The sequence below is a fragment of the Chiloscyllium plagiosum genome, chromosome 9 (assembly GCF_004010195.1).
Source record: "Chiloscyllium plagiosum isolate BGI_BamShark_2017 chromosome 9, ASM401019v2, whole genome shotgun sequence".
NCBI lineage: Eukaryota > Metazoa > Chordata > Chondrichthyes > Orectolobiformes > Hemiscylliidae > Chiloscyllium > Chiloscyllium plagiosum.
The window spans coordinates 77813065-77837823 of NC_057718.1; the positions used below are offsets into that span (position 1 = coordinate 77813065).

The following is a 24759-nucleotide window of genomic DNA, read 5'->3' on the forward strand; positions in this document are numbered from 1 at the left end:
TGGACTGAGAGAAAAGAGAAATGACCATGTGATCTCAACTTCATTTTGTTTCAAAAGCAGAATCCTGTCTATTGTTTAAAGGCAAATTCTCTCATTTAAATAAGTCCATGAGTCTATATTGTATAAGCATGCTAAGATTAATTGGAAAGCCAAGTTAAACGTCCTTGCTGCCGAGTACATTTTCCAGCGACATAATGTTAGTGCTTATTCAGTACTTCTTGAAGGCCAGGAGGAACAAAAGCCCTTCCCCCATCAGTGTTTCCAGCACCCCTACTCCATTCCAGACCTTCAACTGCTGGTCTCTCCGTCTCCTCAAGATTGTGGCCTTGAGGCCAAGCTTCTAATTGTGTGCTCCATCATCCCCTTCTCAATTGCAACCTCTCTTCTCCAGAGTCTTGATCACAGCCTCATACCCCCAGCCCCTCAATACAAGGCAGCATCCCCAATAATTCCTAGCTGAAGCTTTCTTCTGTTGGTTTTGTCACCCAGCTGTCATCCAAACTCTCCATTTGGCCAACTGCTAATTAGAAAACAAAACTAAATGATATTAATGAAAACGTACCATTGAATCTGGCAGGACCTCTATGCCCCTGATCTTAGTAGGATCTTCAACTTCCCCCATCTTCTCATAATTTTTCATGCATTTACTGTGTCACGTGAGATTTCATTTACATGCTATTAGAGCAGTAATTAGCTTTCCAAATTTCTGCACTATGAAAACAAGAGAAAGTTCACAGGAATCACTAAATTATGAAGTCCCACTGAACAAGCATCAATGATTTATCTGTTGCCATATGTAATCTATTATCAAAATTTTATTCTCAGACCGAATAGTAAACCAATCCTCAGATGAAGGTGGCAACTCAAAAGCATGGTCATTAGCCAAGAGGGTTCAGACAGCTGGTTGACAAAGCACATATTGCTCGCCCCCAAAATATGATAGCAACAGGGTTAGTTGGGAAGACTGTGTGAGATAGAAAGAGAGAAGATCCAGCATGAGAGAAGAACAAGAATTGTTATCACTGAAGACTTACCAAAAGCTGCAAAACAACAGGAATACATACTCCACCATTCCAAAACCATGTCTTTGCTCATCTATCCTACAGAATGGCTTGAGGCGTGGTAAAGCATTTTCACCTGTCCCGGGTCATACATTTTCTTTCTTTGACTAATTAACTAATGTATCATATGTAAACTGCTACTTCTCAAACTCTAAATATACTACCGAAAATTGCTTACAAATAGTTGACTGCCTCCTGTCAACAGGCGTAACTTCTCCAGCATATTTTCTGGTGATTAGAAGCTTGTTCATTGAATCATGAAACTTACAGGATGTTGTGACACAGGTTTTGCCCATCATACCTATGCCACATCTTTGAAAAAGCAATTTAATATGTGTGCTCCCTTGCTCTTTCCCCACAACTGAATATTTTCTCTTTTCCATGCATACATCCAATTCCTGATTGAAAGTAAACTCGGAATCTACTTCCATCACTCTGAATAGCATCACTGAAAGGAAGGGGGTTCATTTCAGAACATTTGGTAAGTCCAGCTAGCCCTGTGAATAATCACTGCTCCAGTTTGCTGTAATAGAAAATGGAAGCTTTAGCCTCTGCATGAAATTGCCTCATAAGAACATGGATAAAATTGGAAACATTTCAGGATTAATTGTAAATTCTAGTGATCCATTTTCTGTAAATTCTAACCAAAGTCGTCATCATGCTAATGGTATTCATGATAAACCTTAACTAATGAAATATTCCTCCAGAACACCGCATCTGAGAGGTAACTATATTAGCCTAGTAAATTGTTGTTAGTATCCAAATGAATACCATGGCAAGTACTTGAAGATTAGAAAGCTGATAAATTGTGTTCGAATTGAATCTATTAATGTGAAGCTGGGCTATTCAATAATTGCTGAGAATTAAATTAGAATTCAAAACCTTACTATTCAGCTACGTTAGCAGAATGTATTGTGATTCCCATGGGGAAACTGCAAACCAAAATAACCTAATTTACTGAATGACCTCCATAAAAGAAATCACCAGTAGGATTCCAAGTTTTTATCGCTTTTTTTAGCATATATCAGAACCAATGAAAATTACACATCAATTAAGAGGCAAATGATGCTCCAAATGAAAAGAGAAATTTCATTTTAAATAGTTGCCGCAACAAAAATATATCTTATAAAATCAAAATACCCACTTTCACTCCCCACACAAATGTGGCACTGTGTACAATCTCAGTCTTTCCAATGCATCATCTGGTACATAGAAAGTTAACCCAGATAGGGCACATCTGTAGAAGTCCTTTCCTATCAATTCTGATGGGGCAGCCTTTTATAGAGAGCTCATCTTACTTCCAAAAACATAAGGAGTTTAACAACTGTACCCTGCTACACTCCATATTTGTATCTACATTTTGTGTGCTCATTGCTCTCTGACTTCAACTTTCCTTTGTGTTTGAAGTTCTCCTTTACATCTGCCAGATATATGGCTGGTCTCAACTGCCTTTCTTTCAGCATTGATACTAGGTCAAGCATCACCAATTCACAAAGGCCAGTATTTCTTAATGTCTGAGAAAATGACATTTGGTTCCTTTACTATTGATGGAGACTGTTAAAAATCCTTTTCAAACATGCTTAAAAAGACTGACAGAGTTCAAAGACATTTCAAAGAAACTATACCTTTTTCTTTGCGCACTGTTTGTAGGTCAAAGATTGAAAAAGTCGCTGAACTGCTGAAAACCTTTCATACAAACAGAAGTTTGAGAGTTCAAGCACATCGGCTATCACTTTCGCTTGTTTTTATTTGATACGTTAAGCTCAGTCTACTCTTGGTGAGGCCACTATGAATGAAGAAGGAGGGATGGAGATCTTACCCTAACTGGGCACTTCAGCTTAGCTCATGCCTCTGGGAATATTGGGGCCATATAGCCTGTTCCTATGTTAATATTTCCATGTAATCTTGAGAACTGAATCACTTCAGTAATTGGGAGCAAGAAAGATAGGATTGGGTAAGGGAGGAAAGGAAGTCAAGCAAAGAGGGGAGGGCGAGGAGAGAGAGTGGGACCCAAATTCCTTAAATGGCCATTGTACACCTGTATATTCCCTACAATGGAGTCCACATCGTGTACATTAAAATGAATGTAAAATTTCCAACTGAACACCTTTATATGTCCGCTAAGGATGTGGCCTGATGCTGTTTAAACTGACATGGTCATGCAGCTGCTTAGTGAGATTTATTTCATTCAGGTGAGTGTGTGTTATTTTCACCCTTATTCTGATGGTTGATGACATTTGGGGCGGTACGGTGGCACAGTGGTTAACACTGCCTCACAGTGCCAGAGACCTGGCTTCAATTCCCGCCTTCTGGAGTTGAGTGGTGCTGGAAAAGCACAGCAGTTCAGGCAGCATCCGAGGAGCAGGAAAATCGCATTTCGGGCAATTTTCCTGCTCCTCGGATGCTGCCTGAACTGCTGTGCTTTTCCAGCACCACTCTACACCAGAACCTGGTTTCCAGCATCTGCAGTTATTGTTTTTACCTAGTTCAATTCCCGCCTTGGGCAACTGTCTGTGTGGAGTTTGCACATTCTGCATGTCTGTGTGGGTTTCCTCTGGGTGCTCCACTTTCCTCCCAAAGTCCAAAGATGTGCAGGTTAGGTGAAATGGCCATGCTAAATTGTCCATAGTGTTAGGTGAAGGGGTAAATGTAGGGGAATGGACTTGGGTGGGTTGTTCTTCGGAGGATCAGTGTTGGCATATTGGGCCGTAGGGCTTGTTTCCACACTGTAAGTAATCTAATCTAATTATCCAAATCAGTCTGGTTAAGTAAGGTGAACCCCATTCCTTGCCAGGAAGTGATGTGAAATTTCTGCAGAATTTACCATATTGCATCTTGTATTATTCCAATTAAAGATGTCAGCTGTGTTAACACCTTTTTTGCAAAATATTATGTGCGTTGTTTGTAGTTCAGATCAAAGCTGAGAAGAAATAAAATGGAGCATGAATCTGCTATCCTCTCTCAGGGTAACAACATTAGTGATGCCACATCTGCCACTCCACCAATACACTTTCTGCTGCCTATCTGCCTATCAGCTCAGACAGCTGGGGTCAAACCAAGATAATGGAGTCTGAAACCTGTCCTTTTAGAACCAGACTTGCTCAAGGCCATTTCAGTTTCCTTCACTGAAAGCCTGCAGCCATCCACCATTTTGTAACAATGCCAGAACAAGCAAAGTAATGATGAAGACCATGTACAAAGGATGTATGCAAGGGCGATTCAATAACATATTTATGCAACTTGGCATGATTTGATTTAGAAATTTGATTTGGAATGAGTATTTTGAGTTGACGTTTAATTTTGCATTGGAGCAGAGGGCACGGTGATGGACAGTGGCAGAAAATAACATCAGTAGAAATGGGATTTGAACTGAATCTTTTAGTTTCTCAAACCTGTTCTGCTATTCAATAAAATCATGGCTGATCTGATGGTGGCATTATCTTACTTTCTTGCCTATTCCCATTAGACGTCTTTACAAATCAAAATCCCATCTAACTCAGCCTTAACACATCTATTGAATCAACTTCCACTGTTCTCTGTTCAAAGAGAATGGCAAATAATAATAGGCCTCTGACAGAAGCAATTTCTTTACATGTCTGTCTTAAATGAGAGACCCTGTATTTTTAAACTGTGTACCCAGGAGCTAGGCCTCCAGAAGAGAAACATCCTATCAGCACCCCACTTAATCCCACTCAGAATCTTTTCCATTTCATTAGCATTACTTCTTATTCATAAGGTAAGGAGTGAAGGATTGTTGGTGAAGAGAAAATTGAAGTTGAGGTTATTTGTATCACACATTAATTAATTTTCTACGTATAGGCTGGACAAAAAGGGACATTCTTCTTCCTTCTCCATTCTCAAGCATATTAGTCTACTTTTGTTTTTGATCCCTGCTTATGCTCTCAATCTAGAAGGCCTATTACTGCATCCATGAATTCGATCTTGCAGATATGCTGAAATCACCAGAATGTACTTCATCACTTGCCCCCTTCACTTCTTGTAGATGTTTGAAACAACTGTGGAAGGCATCAAAAAACATACTAAATTGTAGCAACAACCTGAAAAAAAAAGACCAATGCTTAAGTTAGTTGATAAGCCCCTTCAAGTAGGGGTCTTGGTGTCCTCCATACTAATTAAGATATTTTAACTATACAAGATCAAGAGAAGATACCAACTGGACTGTGAAACTCAAAATGGCATTGCTGGCATTAAGTCAGTCATCCACACTGAAAGACCTTATGCTCTGCGGCAGTGTAGGTATTTCTAATTGACCTGCTCAAGCATTTTACCTTTGAAGTAGGTGGGTCTTGAACCCAGGCCTTCTGGCTCAGAGGCAAGAAACTACTTGCATTTCACAAGAACCCCCCGGCCTGCTGAATATACTTGCAGAGGACATTAACTGCTCATGAACTGCTGTCTTTACTCTGATAGCATTCAGCGCTTCAATTCAGAAGCGTGCATGCACAGCATATTCACCATCTTTGAACTCCGATTTCACCTACAAGATCTTTAATATATTTTAAATAGATTTAAATTCCCATCACTTTACTAAAATAGCAAGCTGTTGCAATTTTCAAAAATAACTGTTTAAGTTTTGTGCCATTAAAAATAAAAGAAGGGTTTGCCCTGCCCTTATCTAGCTGAATTAACACCAGTCTGAATCAAAAGCCAGTAGTACTACTATTGAGGCTGACACACATTGTACTGTCAGTCTTTTGTAGGCCAAGCAGAGATACTAAGCCATTGAATAGCAGATGCCCAAGAATCAGATGCACGTGATTCTGATAATACATAAAAATGAAGCACTATCTTGGATGGAAAATACCAGAAGTGTGGCCAGAATTACAAAGGGAGATCTGATATAAAAATCATTTATTGAATTCGACTGATTACAAAAGATAGGATTAATTTTGACTCAGTTTTTGGATTTTTTGGAAAGAATTATGTCATTGAATACCTCATAACTGGAGGACTGTATTTGAAAGAAATGGACTGAATAAATGAGCTCTTGTCCAAATAATTCTTCAGTCATAACCCATAAATTTCAGAGATATATAATTGAGATCAAGGGCACACATTTCTGACCGTGAGATCTATTTTAGTGAATTAAATAGTTTGATTATTATTTTGACCTGATTTTTCACTGTAATTGAAAATAAACAGTATGAAAACTACAGCCTGTAAAATTTTTAAATGGTTGAATTAGTTCAACAAATATGCAAGGCACAAGGCTTGAATATTAAATTGCATTCTTGTGCTTCAGTTAATGGCTTCAATAAATCAGACATTAGGAGCTGGTTTCCGCTATGAGATTGAGGACCCCACCATCAGGCCCAAATGGGGACAGAAAATTACACTTTGAGGCAACAATCACTCATATATGATTTTGACTGAATTAGCCGATTAATGCCAGAAGGTGGACGTTCAATTAAGAATATTAAATGGACTTGTAAAGCTGGAGGGCAAATAGACTGCACTTATATGTAAACAGCCTATGATGGAGGCCCACATTCCTTAACTTCTGAAATTCTTAAATGGAAAAAGGCCTTAGTAGCTGGAACACAGTGGGAGGCTTGGGACAACAGTGCCCCGACCATCAAAACAAACAACAAACCCCTGTCCAATATGGATAATTTCCTATACCCCCAGAGTGTCCTTTCGTTGTGTGCAGACATTGACGAGGAAAGCCAACATCAAATCCAATGCACCAGTGCAACCACTGGACACCTGCAGAACAGAGTGTTCGAAGTCCCAGCACCAAGCTCATGGTTTACAGAGCAACTGAAGTCACACTCTCCTGAATGTATCAGAAACATGGATCATGTACACCTCAAATCCCTGCAGAGTTAACACTAGCCTTTACAAATCCTGCAAATCCATTGCAGGATCAGTGTTTCAAAGTGAGCATCCTCTCCTAGGCCTGTACCCCCAGCATGACCAGCTGTTAGGCAAGCCACATTATTTACAAGACTATCTAAACAAGTGTTCTATTCTGAAATCTGCAATGTTAAGCAATAACCAGGAGGGCAGAGGAAACACCACAAGCACATCCTGAAAACCTGCCTAAAGGAAAGCAATGTCCCATTGACACTAGGGAATCATTTGCACTGGAATGCACAAACTAGAAAAGAACCATGTACAAAGGCACGAATGACTTCAAGCGTCACCAAGTGAAGCATGTGGAAGCATGAAAAGAATGTGCAAAATGCAGAGTGTCCCAGGAACCACCTCTTCTCCCTCAGAGTGGAAGCAAATTATCCTTGAATCCGAGGAACTATTAAATAAGAAAAAGAAGATTTGGAGTAGGAGAGGAATCCCTCCATAGTCTGACCTGCACCTGCATTTTACCCAGGCAGGTCAGGAGGGCCTATTGGCTGGAACGTGTTATCCAGATTTTCACTCCCCCTTGTATGCATTCATAGTTTTAGATTGGTCAAAGGAAACTTCTGGTCTCCACACCTGCATGCCTTCAATTATGCCCAGCCTTCTAATTCTTCACAAACTTTCCTATTTCCAAGGTTTTGTGCATGCACATTTTCTGGAGGTAGACTTAAATCACCAGGTGCCTCCAGTGAAGTAGAATTTCAGCATATCTGGCACAAAATTCATCCAATTTGCCTTTGGCAATAAACCTCTTCAGTTTCATCTTTCTGTTCTCTACTTATGAAATGCTTTCTCTATTCATCACAGTTTTTTTTTACTATCCTTATTGTCCATACTGTCCTTCACAATGACTGCTTGCAAATTAGCTGCTGTTATTCAAAGTTAAAAATCACACAACACCAGGTTATAGTGCAACAGGTTTTTTTGGAAGTACTAGCTTTTGGAGCGCTGCTCCTTCATCAGGTAGCTGGGGAGCAGGATCATAAGACACAGAATTTATAGCAAAAGATCATAGAGTCCTGCAATTGAAATGATACATTGAACAAACCTAGATTGCTGTTAAGTCTTTCATCTTGTCGAATGGATTGCAGGCTTTGATTCATTAATAAGTAAATATTATGCTCCGAATGCTACACTTCCAAATAAACCTATTGGACTATAACCTGATGTTGTGTGATTTTTAACTTTGTCCATCCCAGTCCAACACCAGCACCTCCACATCATGGCTATTATACAAGACCACATACTACATCTTAGATGAGTCTTTTGATGGACTTGCTGAAACTTGACATTGATGTCAAATTCGTCCTGTTTACTGAGGTTGCCTCACCAGTTATGCTGTGACAGTTAATGTTGGGGAAGTAATTTTGCAAAATCACAAGGCCATGTCCCAATTTGTCTCAACTGCACAGAAACCTCCTCCTCTACATCCTCTTCTAAACCTCTTGCAAAGTCCTAAACACCTACCAATCACTCAAGCTCCCCAACAATTGCCAAGATCTCCTTTCTCCTCCTTCTTCCCTTCTAAACTGACTGACCTTGTTCTCGTTGATGTTAGCTTTCACCTAAATTGCTACAGCATCTTCTCACTTGTTCTGTTTCCCTATGCTCAAATTCCCCTGCACACCTGGATGCCTTCAATTATGTCCAGCCTTCTAATTCTTCACAAACTTTCCTATTTCCAAGGTTTTGTGCATGCACATTTTCTGGAGGTAGACTTAAATCACCAGGTGCCTCCAGTGAAGTAGAATTTCAGCATCCCTGTAGTGTGGAAAGGATAAAGTGCAAGTTAGATTTGCCAACAGTAGGTCTGAACTTTATGGATTGAGAGTAGCCATTTGGATATTGTCTTAGGGCATCTTTGGATGTCAGGTATGCTTTAGAGAATGCCAGGTGGCTTTTGGGGAATGGTAGCTTTTTGGGAGGAATCAAGTATTTTTTTGGAGGGATTCAGTAGCTATTGTAAGGAGTCAGATGTCCTTGAGAGGGAATCAGGTAGCATTTGGGGTGATCATGTGGGGTGGAATGGTGTGAAATGGTCAGATATGAGTCAGCTGCTCTTTTGTAGGATCTAAGAGCAAAGTCGCTTTTTGGAGATGGTTGGAAAAATCTGGTACTCATGAGATGTGGGGATAAGGTACCCTTCAAGGAAAGATAGTTTTCAAGACTGTTAACAGCACAGAAGATTTTGTCCAAAAGATACATAAACTCTTTGGGAATGTAAAGCTGTCAAGAAATGCCAAAGCTGTTAAATATCTTGAAGTGTCAAACTTCTCAATTACTGTCAAAAAGTGTCAAAACAGTCAATATCTAATCAATTGACGTTTATGAATGAATGATTTCTCAATATAATGTATTCATCAACATAGACCTTTAAGTAATAGAACATTACTTTTCCCTCTCTGTGCACTGCTATTTTAGGCACTGGTAAAGGGGTAATGAATGGTGGGTGGAAATAGGCACTAAGTTGGCACAAGAGGTACACAGTGCCATTTGGCATGGGTATAGAGCCAGAGGGCTCATGAGGATGTATAGGGGGCTTAAGAGTATGAGAGATCATGGGAACAGATTGAATGACATAGGCTGCCATTGAAGTAATCAGAGATAATGGTAGAGAGCATTAGATGCATGGGCTGGTATGGAGGGAACACAGTGAGCATGTGAAGGTGAGGGGGATGAGAGAAGTAAGGACTAGAGGAATGTTTTATTTTTGTTTGAACTTCTGAGTGAAGTGCTGGAGCGTTGAGGCACATTTTCCATCTAATCTGCCTCAACATCTGACAGCCGGATATTGCCCAGAGAGTTCAGGGATGTGTAGGCTAGATGCATTAGTCAGTGGTAAATGTAGAGTAATAAGGTAGGGGAATGGGTCTGGGACGAAGGGCCTATTTCAACACTGCAGGGATTCTATGATTTCATGAGCCATTTCAGCTCTTCCTGGGTCACCTGGCCCAACTTCCAAACGAGACTGCTTCCTACCCAATCTCTAAGATGAAAATGGTGAGCACAGATGGTCATTTTTAAAGTTTGGGTTCATAGAGCTTGTAGATCTCCCACTTCCACACACCCATTCCATGAAAAATTAGAACCTTTGTGTCAGCCTTGGCTTAGTAGTAGTGGTTTATGTCTGAAAGTTGTGGGTTCAAGCCCTACACCAAATTCTTGAATGTCACTGAGGTACAGAAATGAAGGAATGTTGCAATGAAGGAGCTATCTTTCAGATAAGTTGCTAAGCAGAAGCTCCATCACAATGGCCACTAAAATCCTTTGTCACTGCTTAAAGAAGAGCAGGGAAGATCTCTGATAATTTGTCTCCCATCAATATGAAAAAAGTTCAATCGGTCAGAAAGAACTCTTTTACTCACAGAAGGTTGAGAATCTGTGGAATTATTTATCACAGAAGGCTGTTGAGGTTGGATCATTAGTATATTCAAGCCTGAAATAGACAGATTTTTAATCAGTAAAGAAATTGAGAATAATTAAGAAGAGCCACAAAAGTGGGGTCGAGGATTATCCAATCAGTCACAATTTCATTGAATGGTGGAGCAGACACAATGGGCTGGATGGCTTATTTTTGCTCCTATATCTTATGGTCTTCTTGCAATTTTCTCAGGTTGGCTACATGCAATTTTGGCAATATGTTAAAAGAAGTTCATTGACTGCAAAGCAGATGCTATGTAAATGCAATCTCCTTGTTTCTTTCAGATTTATCTAGGTTGACACTGCAAATATCTGAAATGTCAGTCAATTCTGTTGTCCACGTTAATCAAGGACACAGATGCACTATTAACCTCAGCATCCTTGGACATATCTCTTCTGTCATTCCTTTGCAACTGTATTTCATTTGCAGTGTTGCAAAGAAACAGAATCTGATAGTGAACTTGGCTAAACCTTTGACATCATGTATTTCTCTTTCCTGCTTTTGTTGATCCTTGTCAGCTAATTAAAGGGCTGGTAAGCATTGATTCCAATCTACATAGGGAGCAAAACATCCAAAGGCTCTGAAAACATTTAGGAGTTTTCTGCCAGGTTTCCACTAGTTTACAAACTTCTCGGTTCATCAGCCCTTTCTATTCATAAATGGCAAAGCACCTGGCATGAATGTGGTCAACAATGTTCAGACCTTGCCAGAACCCCGTCAGATGATAGAAGGGTACAACTGTTTGTTTTTTTTCGCTGCTTCCTTTCCATAAGAAACATGGTGAAATATTTGGTGTTAATACACAACATAACAATTGCCAGTTTATTACAATTGTGGATCTAAGTTTGGAACATGTTACAGAGATTCTTTGCATTTACCTGGCAGAACCAAGGTCGAGGATCAGTAACTTTACTAGTTGTTAATAGAAACTTTACTGGTTTGCATTCTCAACATCTGATTCATTCAAAAGATCACTGTTTGCTGCCTTTGATATGTTGGAATATATTTCTACCAGTTGTTTGTATTTTACATTCTGGTGTGCTTACTAAGATTTCTGTTGAGTACATCTTTCTGGATAATTATCGTTTCTCTGTTTTGGTCTATGATTCATACCTTTGACCTTCATTTAATTTTGATAGATTGTATAATCTTTTCTTTTATTTTTTTTTTGCTTGTGTTCTGTAAGATTTCTCACTGTCTGGCACCTTTGATAAGCTTGGACATTTAGTCCTGGAAATAATTCCTTAAGTAGGAAAGACAGTTGCATTTGGAGTTTCCTCCCAATCAGTAAGTCTGATAGTGTTGCTGGGATGCCGCCACACTCTGCAGCCACCAAAGCTGCCCCGGGGCCAGGAAACCAAGGAACCAGCCTCTGCCACTGTTGATCAGATCCAGAATGCCACCTCTGCAAAAGTACCTCACCACCACCGATACCCTAGGCACTACCATAGCCAGGAGACTGTCCCAAGTTTCAAGGACCGGGACACATCTTGACTTGTGAGGAGCAATTGACCGTCCAATAGAACTCCCAAGGATCAAGAGATCGCTCACATTGCCATTGTTGGAGATGCCACTGAGACACCAAAAGAGAAGAACGGATCCCAGTTCATCGCTGGAGCCATTACTCACATTGTGACTGCCATGACCATGAGGAACGGAACGGATCCACCAGTCAACAACTCCCCCAACCTATCTCCACCATCACAGAAGCAGAAAAAAGAAAAGATGAATTTAATTCAAAAGTTAAATGATGAAAATAAAATTTTAAAAAAAGGAAGGATGCAATTGGTCATGCAAGAGGGAGCAGATAGGCCTGGGAACCCAAACATTTCCTACCCTATCACCTCCACCATCTTGAGTTGCATGACTTGCTGTTGAAGAAGAATAAATCCATTCCTAGACTTTCCCATGGCCTGGATGGAAATTTGTATATTTTTAGTAACTATCTCTGTTTTTGTTGGTGCATTGCATATATCACACAACTTTAAATCACTTTTTGAAACTCCTAGGCACACATTGATGACTGTGCGTGGGCTCTGCATTTTGTTATGACTATGTGATCATAACATAGTTTTTCTAAGATGACTACTTGCAGTGAGAACTGGAATTACTCATCTCTTGTTGTACATTAGTACATCCTCCACATTATAAAGTGCCTTCTGTGTTTGAAGAATATTTTTATGATGTAGGGTTCTGGTTTGTGATGTGTTATTTTCTAATATTTAAGTGGTGCAAACCACCCCAAAATCCCTGGTTCTAGACACTGGACTTACTTAGGAAAAGTGACATTAAGAAGGCAATAGACAGGTGTTTCAGGATAAAAGAATCTCTGCATATATTAAAACACAAAGATAAGTATAACACAAGAAAATATAGATAAATGCAGGAAACAGGGAAATTGACTCAATGGACTATACAGAGGACAGTAATACTATTAACTATACTATTAGCTGGACCAAACAGTATTAGAACCTAAAAACAACATTTGAATCGCAGAATCTTTAATTAGGCTTCCTACCCTTGGTATCCCAATGCACAGTCACCATCCGTCATCCCCTCCCTGCCAGATAAGTTGGAAACTTTGGGGTCTCAGGAGTTTCAGCTCACCACTGAGGAAAATGTGGTTTTGAAAAATACCTGGCTATTCCCACTTGCTGTGCCTGGAGCCTGGATGAAGACTTCAGACTGCGTAGGCTTTTCAGTTTGGGTTGAGTCTGCTGATGCTGTAAGACATGTATGGGGTAAGTACTTGGTTTTCTTTACTTTCTGCTGGTTTTGTGGGCCCAGTTTTCACCTCAGGTTGTGTCTGAGACCTTATGGTGCTGGTTGGCTTGGTTGGTTTTCAGAGTTTGTTGGTTCTTGGATCTGCTGGTAGTGGTTGGTTTCTATTGGCTCTCCTGGTTCAGAACAGCCCTGTGTCTGGTAGCTCATGCTCGGAAGCTCTCAGATTTCTCTCGGAAATAGCTCTTGGGACCACCCCTGAAAAAAGACGTTTTCTTCTGGAAATAGCTCCCTCAGGTGAGTTCAGAGCCTGCAATTATAATTATTCTGAGCCCCTTATGTTCATGCTAAATCTATGTTTTCCATTGTGTTTCTAGTATTTCTTCTGAAGTAATTGGTTTTCTGATCGTTAAGAGTATGTGTGAATGGATTTTGAATGAAGTTGAATGTCTAGTGTCTCTATGAATGGATTTTTATTGAAGTTTAATGTCAGATGTCTCTGTAGACCCCTTATTGTCTTTGCTGGGCAGCCCTAGGTGTAAAAACTGTCTTAGAAGTTTCAGTTGATTGTCCTTTTGGACAGAAGTTGTAATTTGGAATTCCAGGCTGAACAACAGTCCCAGACAGAAATCATTCTGGCTCTGTTGTATATTTGCTGCAGCCTTGGCCCAGGATTTAATTCAGTATTTTAGATATTGGAAAAGTTCATGGTCTTATCCAGTATTTTAGATGATGGGTATATCTGCTCAATCCTACAATGACTACACCATTAGCACATTTTCTGACCAACCTTGCATGCAGTATTTGCAAATTTGGATGCAAGCTTCACTTTAGCACATGAGAAATTGCTCAAAGTTTGTTAATGTTTACCAGCTATAGTGCTGCAGTGCTCTGACAGTAAGCCTTAATTTCATCAATACAGTTCATGTTTTACTTGATGAGAATATCCACAGATGTTCTAGACAATGCATGTGCTATTACTTGTTGTTTACCCAGTGTGTACACTATTTTGTAAGATAATCTCTTGAAATGAAAACAGATTTTCAGTGGTTTTTGTGATTTCCTTTTCATCAAATAATGAAACTTATGGTTTGTGATTCTTCTGTATGACCATTTTAATATCGATGATATAGTATGAGAACTTTTCACACCTCCATGTGATTGAGGCAACTTCTTTTCCTACATACCTTACCTTCGAATCTGATGATACTCATGGCCCAACAAACATTTGCCTGTATTTGAAGAATGACCACCTCCCAACCTGTGGCTGAGGCATCCGCTGCAATTATGGCTGGTAATGAAAATTTTGATATTGTGTCACAATATTTGGAAACATTAGAATATTCTCGATCCTTTGCAAAGATTGTCCTTAATGTGCATTCCAACATCATGCATGTGCTTCCTTCAAGGAATGCTTTTTAGGTCTTGACAGCATAATGAAAGGAACGACATCTTTTAAGCAACAGGAGAATCTGACATTATGTTGTCAGGTTAATTATATCATCTGCATTTGTCCTGTCACACAATGTATTCTTTGCAAGCACCAATGCATACATATTCTCATGGGGCATAAGTAACAAGATACAATACATATGGTACATGTGAACACAAAAGATTTCAGAGACAGTTCAGGACAATGCTCACTAGACAATATTGGACTCTTCCAGCTCTGCTGAACTGGAGACACAGTGTCCTTTGGATTGGTAACTCTGAGAAAGTTGCAAGAAACGCAGGTGATAAAGTATTGTCGAATCCTAGTGATTAATAATGTGGGAGGTTAGTCTGAATAATGGAGGACAAAGGGAAGAGACTGTGAGCAGCTATAGACAAGAAAGGAAGAGGCATATTGATCTTTGCTGAACATTCTCTAGCACTGGCACTAGGTCCTCATGATGTTGCTCTTGATGCAACACCCTCTGAGATTTCCGAGTTGGTTTTCCTAATGACATGGTTTGGTTATCATTTGCCACTGGTAAGAAGATTATTTCCTTTAGGATTCTCACTGCTATCAGCATCATGTCCAGGGAGTTATCTGGAAACTTTGAGCAACCTTGCCATTCTTTGCAGCCATCTTCGAGAAATTGAATTGCCAGAAGTTGCATTTATGTAGAATGCTTGCAACCTCCCTGTAAAAACTCCATTTACTCTGTAAATATGATCTCTGATTGCTAATGAAAATTCTGCATAGCTCTCTGAGTGATTGTTGTTAATGAATTGGCTGAAGTACAATCGATCAACTGTGATTAGTGTCCAGCATTTAAAAATCCTCATACTCTAGATATGGGCGGCATGGTGGCACAGTGGTTAGCACTGCTGCCTTGCAGCGTCAGAGACCTGGGTTCAATTCCCGCCTCAGGCGACTGACTGTGTGGAGTTTGCACGTTCTCCCCGTGTCTGCGTGGGTTTCCTCCGGGTGCTCCGGTTTCCTCCCGCAGTCCAAAGGTGAGGTGAATTGGCCATGCTAAAATTGCCCCTAGTGTTAGGTAAGGGGTAAATGTAGGGGTATGGGTGGGTTGCGCTTTGGCGTGGACTTGTTGGGCCGAAGGGCCTGTTTCCACACTGTAAGTAATCTAATTGGCCATGCAAGATGGTGCAATTATAGTGTCCCTACCTCTAAGTGAGGAAACCTAGGTACATGACCTACCTGCACCTGGGATGCATAACAACGTCTCTGAATAGGTTGATGACAAATATCTTCACATATTCACACAGCACTATCTTGAGGGCTTTTGTGGAACAGTGCTAGTGTCCCTACGTCTGGGTCAGAAGGGTCAGGTTCAAGACTTACCAGTTGCAGAGGTGTGGCATAACACGTCTGAACAGGTTGATTAAAAATATGCACAATTGAATAAACAAAATCAGATAGGATTTTGCATTATCAGTGTAATAATTACTTTTGTCCCTCAAAATCCTAAACACCCAACAAACCTTCCAGATGCCACATCAATGAAAATTACAAGGCTTTGGTCTATCCCTCACCTCAGGCTTGGTAAAAAAATGTTATACAACTAATTTGAGTTTTCATTTGTTTGAAGTAATTAAAGATGTTATTGCAGCATTATAGGATCCAAAAAAATCTTGATTAATGAAACTGCAAGAAGCAGACTTAATGTTGCTGCAAGGCCATAAGTTGAAATGGAAGGTATAACAGCCCATCAGGAGTGAGCAAGTAGCATGAGTTGACATGGAGATGTCATGAGGAGTGGGTGGAGGTGAACATTGGGAGCCTAGAATGTAACCAAACACACCCAGAGAACTTTTTCACCGACCTACCTTGGGACTTAGTCAGCCCATGGCCACCACTGTTCTGCATATGGAAGAACAGACCTGACTCCATCCTGCAATGAGCTCCTCAAACTGAAAATAGAGTGGAAGAGACACTATATGAAAATGGTCTGCTGAGTGAGGAAATTTCCCAACTGGAGTTACCTCCCTTGGTTGCAAAAATCCAATCTCAAAACTCCTTTTCCACTTTTAATACATTCACAGATAGAACATCTACAATCTTTTGAGATAGACAATTCCAAACCTTCAAACTCTTTGAGTTAAGTTATCTCTCATAATAGGATTAACTGTTCATGCTCAGACTATATCCTCATACTCTAGATTCCCCAACTGGAGAAACAACCTCTCATTCTATACACCAGTGCCTCCTAAACTATGTTCCATGTTCCAATGTGACCTTATTTAACACTTGAAAATTAACATGACACTGGATGAAACCAAAAACAGTAATAAATTAGCATATTATAGATCAATGTATAATGTGTCATATATGAAAATCTGAGTTCACAGAACTGCTACTGCTATTTGACCTGTCATATCAGCCTGGTCCAATCCATGAGTTGTCTCCCTGTATATGTTGGAGTCTTTCAATGCTAATTGCTGGTATGTCTTGCAAATGTATTGGAGAGGTGTCTTGACAGTTTTGAAGGGTATGGCAAATGCCAGATACCAATGTCCATGATGAGGAGTGTACATGGTGGTGCCTGTGGATCATGCTCTGAGACATTGTTTGATCGGAAGCAACATGAAGGTTCTTTGGAGTAACGGAATTCACCAGGTACCTGCTCTGATTTCCATGGCAAAATTTCTCAACGTCAAACTTGTTTGGTAAGATAGGAAGCTGAACATCAATGAGGTGAGTTGGGCTGTTGACAAGGATTTAACAACCCTTCTTCCTAACAGTTTACCTCACTCACTCATATTCTTCCCAAAGCCCTTCTCCCTACCCCACAATCAGTCACAAGTACGTCTCTCCTCCCCAACCCCTGTAAAACAAACTACACATGCCCACAAAATATAGTCCTTCTCCCGGGAGGAGGGAGCCTGTACAACAGCCAGACAAAAGCAGAAAAGCAGTAAATTTTGAAGCTGCCACTCACTTCTCTGGCTCAGCCACATGAGGACAGCTTTTTTCACATTCTGAATGCAGTCAGTCTCTGTCTTCGCTATCTGCACCAAGACAGAATCTCTCTGTAATACGATGATTTTCTTAGAGCCTTGTTAAGAATTAATTCCAGCATATTTTCAATGCCTAGTATCAGTTGACTGGCCTGTGCTTCTCTTTTTTCTCTCCTTCTTTTTTCTTGAATAGGGGGTTTGCTAATTTACAATCCACTGGGACGATCATAGAATCTTAAAATGTAGAAATATTTTAACCAGTGTTTCCACTATCTTGATAGCTACCACTTTTATGAACCAGATGATGTAGGCAATTGGCTTCTTGGGATTTTTTTGATTTTGGTCCTCCAAGTTTCTCTAATGCTTTTATCAGCTAACATCTTAGTTCCTTTCCTCTTATTAGGCACTGATAGTTTTGTTTCCTAATTTCCGATTTTTAACTTCTGTTGTAAAATATACACAAACGGATAACCTTTTATAAAGATTCCAGAATATCTAAAAGTAAAAAAAAAAAGTATGTGGGACAGATATTTGCATTTTCTATTGGAAAAGGAGCCCAACAAGCTTTGAGGTAATTCAGGTTTGGTTCAGGTTGTGACAGCAGTCCCCACTCCATGCCATCACTGATGACAGGGTCACACTTGGCAGCTTAAGGAGAATTTTGTTTTTCCTGATCTTTAATATTATAATTTTGAACAGACTTCGAAACATTCCTAAAACCTGCCTTGCTGTCAACATGAAGATTGCTGAGGACTTAGGAACATCTGGATCATTAATTGTTAAATGAGTCTGACACTTTCAATTGCATTATTAGATATTGAATTATAAGTTTAATATGCAGTGATTGATTATAGAGCTCTGACTTGAAATTGTCCTGACCATTACAGAGATCGCACAACACCAAGTTATAGTCCAACAGGCTTATTTGGAAGCACTAGCTTTCGAAATGCTGCTCCTTCATCAGGTGATTGTGTGAAACCTGTTGGACTATAACCTGGTGTTGTGTGATTTCTAACTTTGACACCCCAGTCCAACATCGGCGTCTCCAAATCATGATTATGGAGTTCAGCATTGTGCTAGTACTGACATGCATTTGAGTACTTTTCCCATTGGGACAAGTGCCGTTATCTATTCAATGCGAAAGAAAACAGTGCTTCAGAACTGTATTGTCATGATTTCAGGGAATTTAAATCTCCACAGTCCCATGAATTTGAAAACAATATAGGACTTCAGCTTTCATTTACTCAAGGAACAGGGAATTTCCTGTTTGATAGGATATTGTGCAGCTTAGTAAAGGACCATCCAATTTTTGCAGTTTCAACAGACTCACTACTTACATTTCCAAGTATTTGTTTGGACAACTATGGTCATTATGGTTGAGTTTCAAATCTAATAACCACTAATCTCAGTGGGGGAGCCATGTTCACAATTTAATTGACAGTTTTAAGCATTACTTTTTGATATGGTTTCTGAATAGATACGTATTTGTTTTGACAAATGAATCACCACATGAGGAAAATACATTTTTCTATTGGTTCAGGATTTTAAATACATGAATCACTAACAGTGACAACTATTTTGGTGACAACTATTAAGTTGCTTTCAGTGATAGCTATTAAAAGTGAATTTTTAAAGTATTTATTTCAAAGGTTTGCCATTGCTAACTTATGGGTCCTGGATGATGTAGAGAGTGCTTACTGGGTGTGTAGTGATGAAGTAAATGGCCATAGAAAGCAGAGGTGGTCTGAAATTATGAAGGGCATGTGGTGTGAGGGTCATGGTTAGGGAGGCATTAGAACTATAGTGAAGAGCTGAACCAAAATCCCTGAGAATGAAGGCAGACTTTTTAATTAGCCCTCTTCAGCAGCCTCCATTCTCCAATACTGCCTTGGGATTCGTGAAACTTGAACCATGTTTATCCATATGCCCAGGAGACAAACATCCAGCTGGTAGGAGCAAAGATGATGAACTTGATGTTTGCGAAGTCAAAGGATGATCTTGGATTTCCAAGTCCAAAGTAAAAACCCAGCCCAAAATGTTCAATGTCTCTGCCATTTCTACAATCCTTTTGCTAATTTCTCTAATCTGTAAAGGAGTGTGGTTGGAGTATCCCAAGGTGGAGGATGAGGACATTGATTCTAAGTTGTTGGAGGGTCCCAAAGTGGAAGATGAGGACATTGATTATGTGTTTTTGGAGGGTCCCAAAGCAGAAGATGAGGACATTGATTCTGTGTGGTTGGAGGGTCCCAAGCTGGACACTGATTCCGTGTGGTTGGAGTGGCCCAAGGCAGAACCCTCCAACCACACAGTATCAAAGTCGATTTCACCAGTTTCCTCATCTCCCCTCCTCCCACCTTATCCCAGATCCAACCCTCCAACTCCGCACTGCCCTCTTGAACTGTCCTACCTGTCCATCTTCCTTCCTACCTATCTGCTTCACCCTCTACTCCAACCTATCACTGTCACCCCCCACCTTAATCCACCTAACGCATTCCTAGTTTCCCTTCCCCCCAGACCATGCCCCCTCCCATTTATCCCTCAATCCCCTTGCCCCCACCCCTCACAACATTCCTGATGAAGAGCTTATGCTTGAAGTGTCGACGCTCTTGCTCCTCAGATGCTGCTTGACTGGCTGTGCTTTTCTAGCGCCATGCTTTTTGACTCTGATCTTCAGCATCTGCAGTCCTCACTTTCTCCTAACCTCTAAAGAACCAATGTTTACTTAACTAGTGTTCTCAGTTTGTATGTCTGTAAAAGGTCTTACTTTATTATTCCTGGCTAGTTTACTTCCATATTTTATTTTCTTTCTCTTTTTATTAACTTTTTGTTTGGCCTATGCTGGTTCCTAAAAATATCCCAATCGTCAGGCCCATTGCTATTCTCTGCAACATTGTAAGTCTCTCCTTTTAATCCAGTATGCTCCTTAACTTCCCTTGTAAACCACGAATGAATCTTTGGTTTGAGTTTTTTTATTGTTTTTGATGGAATGTGTTTGTGTTCAACATTTTGCATAGTTTCTTGGAGGAACATAAGCATTTTGGTTTTGGCGTTCCTTTTATAACTTATGGGAATTGCTTTCAAAGCATCTCAGCCAAAGTACTGCACATTTGAAGTGTTATGCAATGAGAAGACATCATGGAGTTGTCTGGAGCATCAGTGCCATACCAGACATTATACACTTTCATCTCATCTGAAGTTCTCTCTGCCAACTTTTTGTTAATATCATTTATTTTGTCCTCAATGTTCTTTGCTTGCCAGATTTTACCATTTCCCTCTAAGTTTGACATTTGCTACATGCCCTATATACCCACTCCCGTACCTTTATAAATGACAGCTGCACCATAGATCCCTTCAGCATTTAGATTCAGTAGGTAGATTTAACTCTAGAGGTTTGCCATAATTGAATAATTAGACCAAACTTAGTTTTATTTGTAAATATTGAGTAAGGAACACCAACAGCAATATAAACATTTTGTACATCATTCTTATTACCAATATTTCACCAATAAAATAATTCCAAACCTACACTATCAAAGTCCGCTCCCAACAAAGTTTGAGTTGGGCTCTTGCCTTATAATCCTCCTATGAAGCAATTAACATTCAAAGCTAATGGACATGCATAAAGATGACTGTTCAGTAAATTAGGGCCTTCATGATTGTGACAAGTTGCTTCAAATTGAAATTTCTGAAATTGCTGCCAGAAAAATCCTCAACAATCTAACAAATTATGCTTCTATTACTTTGAGAAATCAGGCTGTTCTTTTTGGCAGGAGAAAATAGGCCTGAAGGAATGACCTAGGCCTGAAACAGGAATGAGCAAGTTTCCTTCTGCAGGTTAGGATTCCCAGGGCATCTTGTGGTGGTTGAAAGCCAATGCATGCAGAAGGAGTTCAACTCAAATCCATCAAGGCTCAGAAGTGTTTCAGCCCAGATCTAATGAAATAAAATTGTCCCAACTTACACTTGAACTGAAGCAGGACGACTTGTAAGAGCACTCTTAAACTAAGAGGCAGAGAATAAAATAGTGTCAAGACTGGAATAAAGAAAAATAAATCAATTTCAGCAGAATCTTGGGTATTACATTGCCTTACTGTCAATCTAATGGGATAGGCATATAAGATTGAAGCATCAATGTTTCTAATGCACATATGATTTATATTTTAATCAGGTTTCAAGGTTTGAAAACTACTTAATATGTGAAATTTGCAAATTATTTACTTATTGAAAATTATTTTAAAATTTATATTAGTCCCAAGCTGTTTCATTGACTCTTGGTGCTGTAATGTAGTAATCAACACTATTTAACGGTTTTGTTTTTCACCTGTAGTGTGCTACGCAGTTACACAGTTTTGTATGAAGTATAAAAGAAAACAACCAAGTGCTGGATCTGATATAAATGCAGATTGCTATCCAAAAACAACACCTTTCAAGTCCAGTTTGCTGACTAACTCACTTTGTTTTATTTTTCAAACAGATAGACTTTTAAAATATTCAGCCAATAATCTAAACAAGTGGAATGGTCCTGACTAAGCAACAAACGCAAGCAAAAAAAAATTATAATTCACCCTTCCCAGTTGGAATTTCCAATTGCTACTCACTGTTTCCTTAATTATGAGGGAAATTGTCGTTTATGTGCTGTTACTTCTGCTGATGGCTTGGAAGCAATTCCGAAGGTAACATGGTAGTCTGTAAAAAAAAATATGGATTAGAAAGATCATGCCACATATCTAAATTTATTCATCCTACAATTTGTTCTTAAACAATTTCAGGGCATTTGTCTTTGGTTACATCGAAATGCAATCACGTACAATTGTCTACCATAAGTTTCTGTAGTCACGTGACCTGCACTATGACCACATACCCTGTCGGCACATATTGCATCTTCACTGCAATAAACTCCTTGTATTGAACACACTTTCATGTTGTGTATTTGAAATATTGCGTCAGAAGTGAGATTGGGGTAAATTTCCAGCCCAAAAGAAGAAAAATAGCTCCAGACCTGTGAGCTGCTACTGAAAAAGAAAAACAATCACAGTTAAAACACTGTTTAAGAGAAACCAGCTGCAGATTTTTTTCTCTCTGACCAGCTCCTGTTCAAATGAATAGGGTATGAGTCAGAACTAGGAATTCTTCCACGAACAATGGCAGAATTGCACAATAGCAAAGGATTTGTTGAGCAAACCAGAAACAGTAAAAGTCACTATGCTTTATCATTGTTAGGAAGAGACTGTTACAAGATATATATCAGCATAAATCTCTTTGAAAAGCAGAAGAAAAAACATGCGGCAGAATTTTTAAAGCTTTGAAAGCATATTTTCAGCCCCAAGTGAATATCACACATGAACAGTATGTATTCAATATTGAGAACAAAGTGAAAAAATGTTCATTGATCATTACATAACATCATTATCTCAGCTTACAGAAATCTGTAAATTTGTGCAATTAAAGGATGAGCGAATTAGAGACAGAATTGTATTAGAAATAAGGGATCCAAAGTGAAATCACACCAACTGAAAGAAACAAAACAGTTCTAATGAAATGTTATTTCTGCTTTTTTTTCCACACATGCTGCTGGATCTGCTGAGTTGTACCAGCAATTTCTGTTTTGTTTTAGATCTCCAGCATCTGCAGTTCTTTGTGTCATCCTACTGGGAGAAGATAAGCTTATACTAAGGACAGTAACTGATCTGTGCAGAAGTGCCAAAGTTGTCAATCAACAACTACAGCACATTCATGGCAGAACACACCAGGTCTCACATTGTGCTAACAGATACTTCAGGTATGGTACACCAATCATGAAAAACAAGACATATCCAGTGTGGGTAAACTGGCATTTACACTGAAAAATGCTGAATCATTTTCCACACAATTGTATGGCTAAAAGAAGCAGGTATAGGTGGCCACTGAAGAGACAGTGGCTGAACATTCTGATGAATCACTGTACACCATACACCAGGTTAGCTCAGTCGAGTTTATAGATGATACAGGGTTTGTGACTGTTGGAATGAGAACTGCAGAAGAACAGCAGGATAATATAAAATGTCAGATAGACACTGGTGCATCGTGTAACATCATAACCTTCACAAACCTGTCCAATGTGGCTCAACATGATGATGCCAAAATAAAGCCCTCAGAAGTAAGTTTAAGATTATATGATAGCATCACATTCATACTGAGAGGACAAATTACTCTGTGAGCTCATTATAATAAAATATATTATAGCACCAGATTCATGCTGAGAGGACAGCTTACTCCGTGAGTCAAAGTTAAAAATCACACAACACCAGGTTATAGTCCAACAGGTTTAATTGGAAGCACACTAGCTTTCGGAGCGTTGCTCCTTCATCAGGTGGTAGTCCACCTGATGAAGGAGCGACGCTCTGAAAGCTAGTGTGCTTCCAATTAAACCTGTTGGACTATAATCTGGTGTTGTGTGATTTTTAACTTTGTACACCCCAGTCCAACACCGGCATCTCCAAATCCGTGAGTCAAGAGTGTGATGCTAGAAAAGCACAGTAGGTCAGGCAGTACCAGGATGAAGGCTTCCTGATGAAGGGCTTTTGCCCAAAACATCAACTCTCCTGCTCCTCGAATACTGCCTGACCTGCTGTGCTTTTCCAGCACCACACTTGCGACTCTAATCTCCAGCATCTGCAGTCCTCACTTTCGCCTAGATTACTCAGTGAGCCCATTGCAATAGCATGAACAAGATTCTGAAGTTCCATCCCATAGCTGACAAGCAAATGCTAGTCTTCTCAACTGGAGCAAGTCTAAGTTGAAACTTTATTGCTGGAACAGCACAGCAGGTCAGGCAGCATCCAGGGAACAGGAGATTCGACGTTTCGGGCACAGGCCCTTCTTCAGGAAACCTGAAGAAGGGCCTGTGCCCGAAACGTCGAATCTCCTGTTCCCTGGATGCTGCCTGACCTGCTGTGCTGTTCCAGCAATAAAGTTTCAACTTTGATCTCCAGCATCTGCAGACCTCACTTTCTCCTCGGAGCAAGTCTAAAGCCTGTTCCGAAAGAGAAGTGCAAAGTGTCACACTATACCAAACCTCCGACAGTGAAAAACATCCCACATGAGTACAAAGATGGGTTCACAGGGTTAGGATATCTTCTCAGAGAATGTCATCTTAAAATAGATGAGAATGCAAGGCCAATTCACTATCTGTCAATTCAGATTCAAAAAGTTCCTGTTGCCCCAAAGGTAAGACTGAAAAATAAGATAAAAGAGCTGAAGAAGAGAGTAATCAAGAAAGTGACAACTCCT

The 24759-nt window shown here is 39.8% G+C and overlaps 1 long non-coding RNA gene across 2 annotated transcripts in view; it reads right to left on the minus strand.

Annotated features, from left to right (window-relative positions):
• LOC122553239 overlaps nucleotides 1-22640 on the minus strand; it is a 44705-nt gene extending 22065 nt beyond the window's left edge. Inside the window, exons 1-3 of one of the 2 annotated variants that reach the window (XR_006312659.1) lie at nucleotides 22352-22640; nucleotides 22089-22176; nucleotides 16360-16443 (exon numbers count right to left, since the gene is read on the minus strand). This is a non-coding gene — a long non-coding RNA (uncharacterized LOC122553239). Of the gene's footprint in view, nucleotides 1-16359; nucleotides 16444-22088 lie in introns of both variants that reach the window. The other variant, XR_006312658.1, reaches the window with a different exon arrangement.
• Between the last annotated feature and the right edge of the window lie 2119 nt (nucleotides 22641-24759).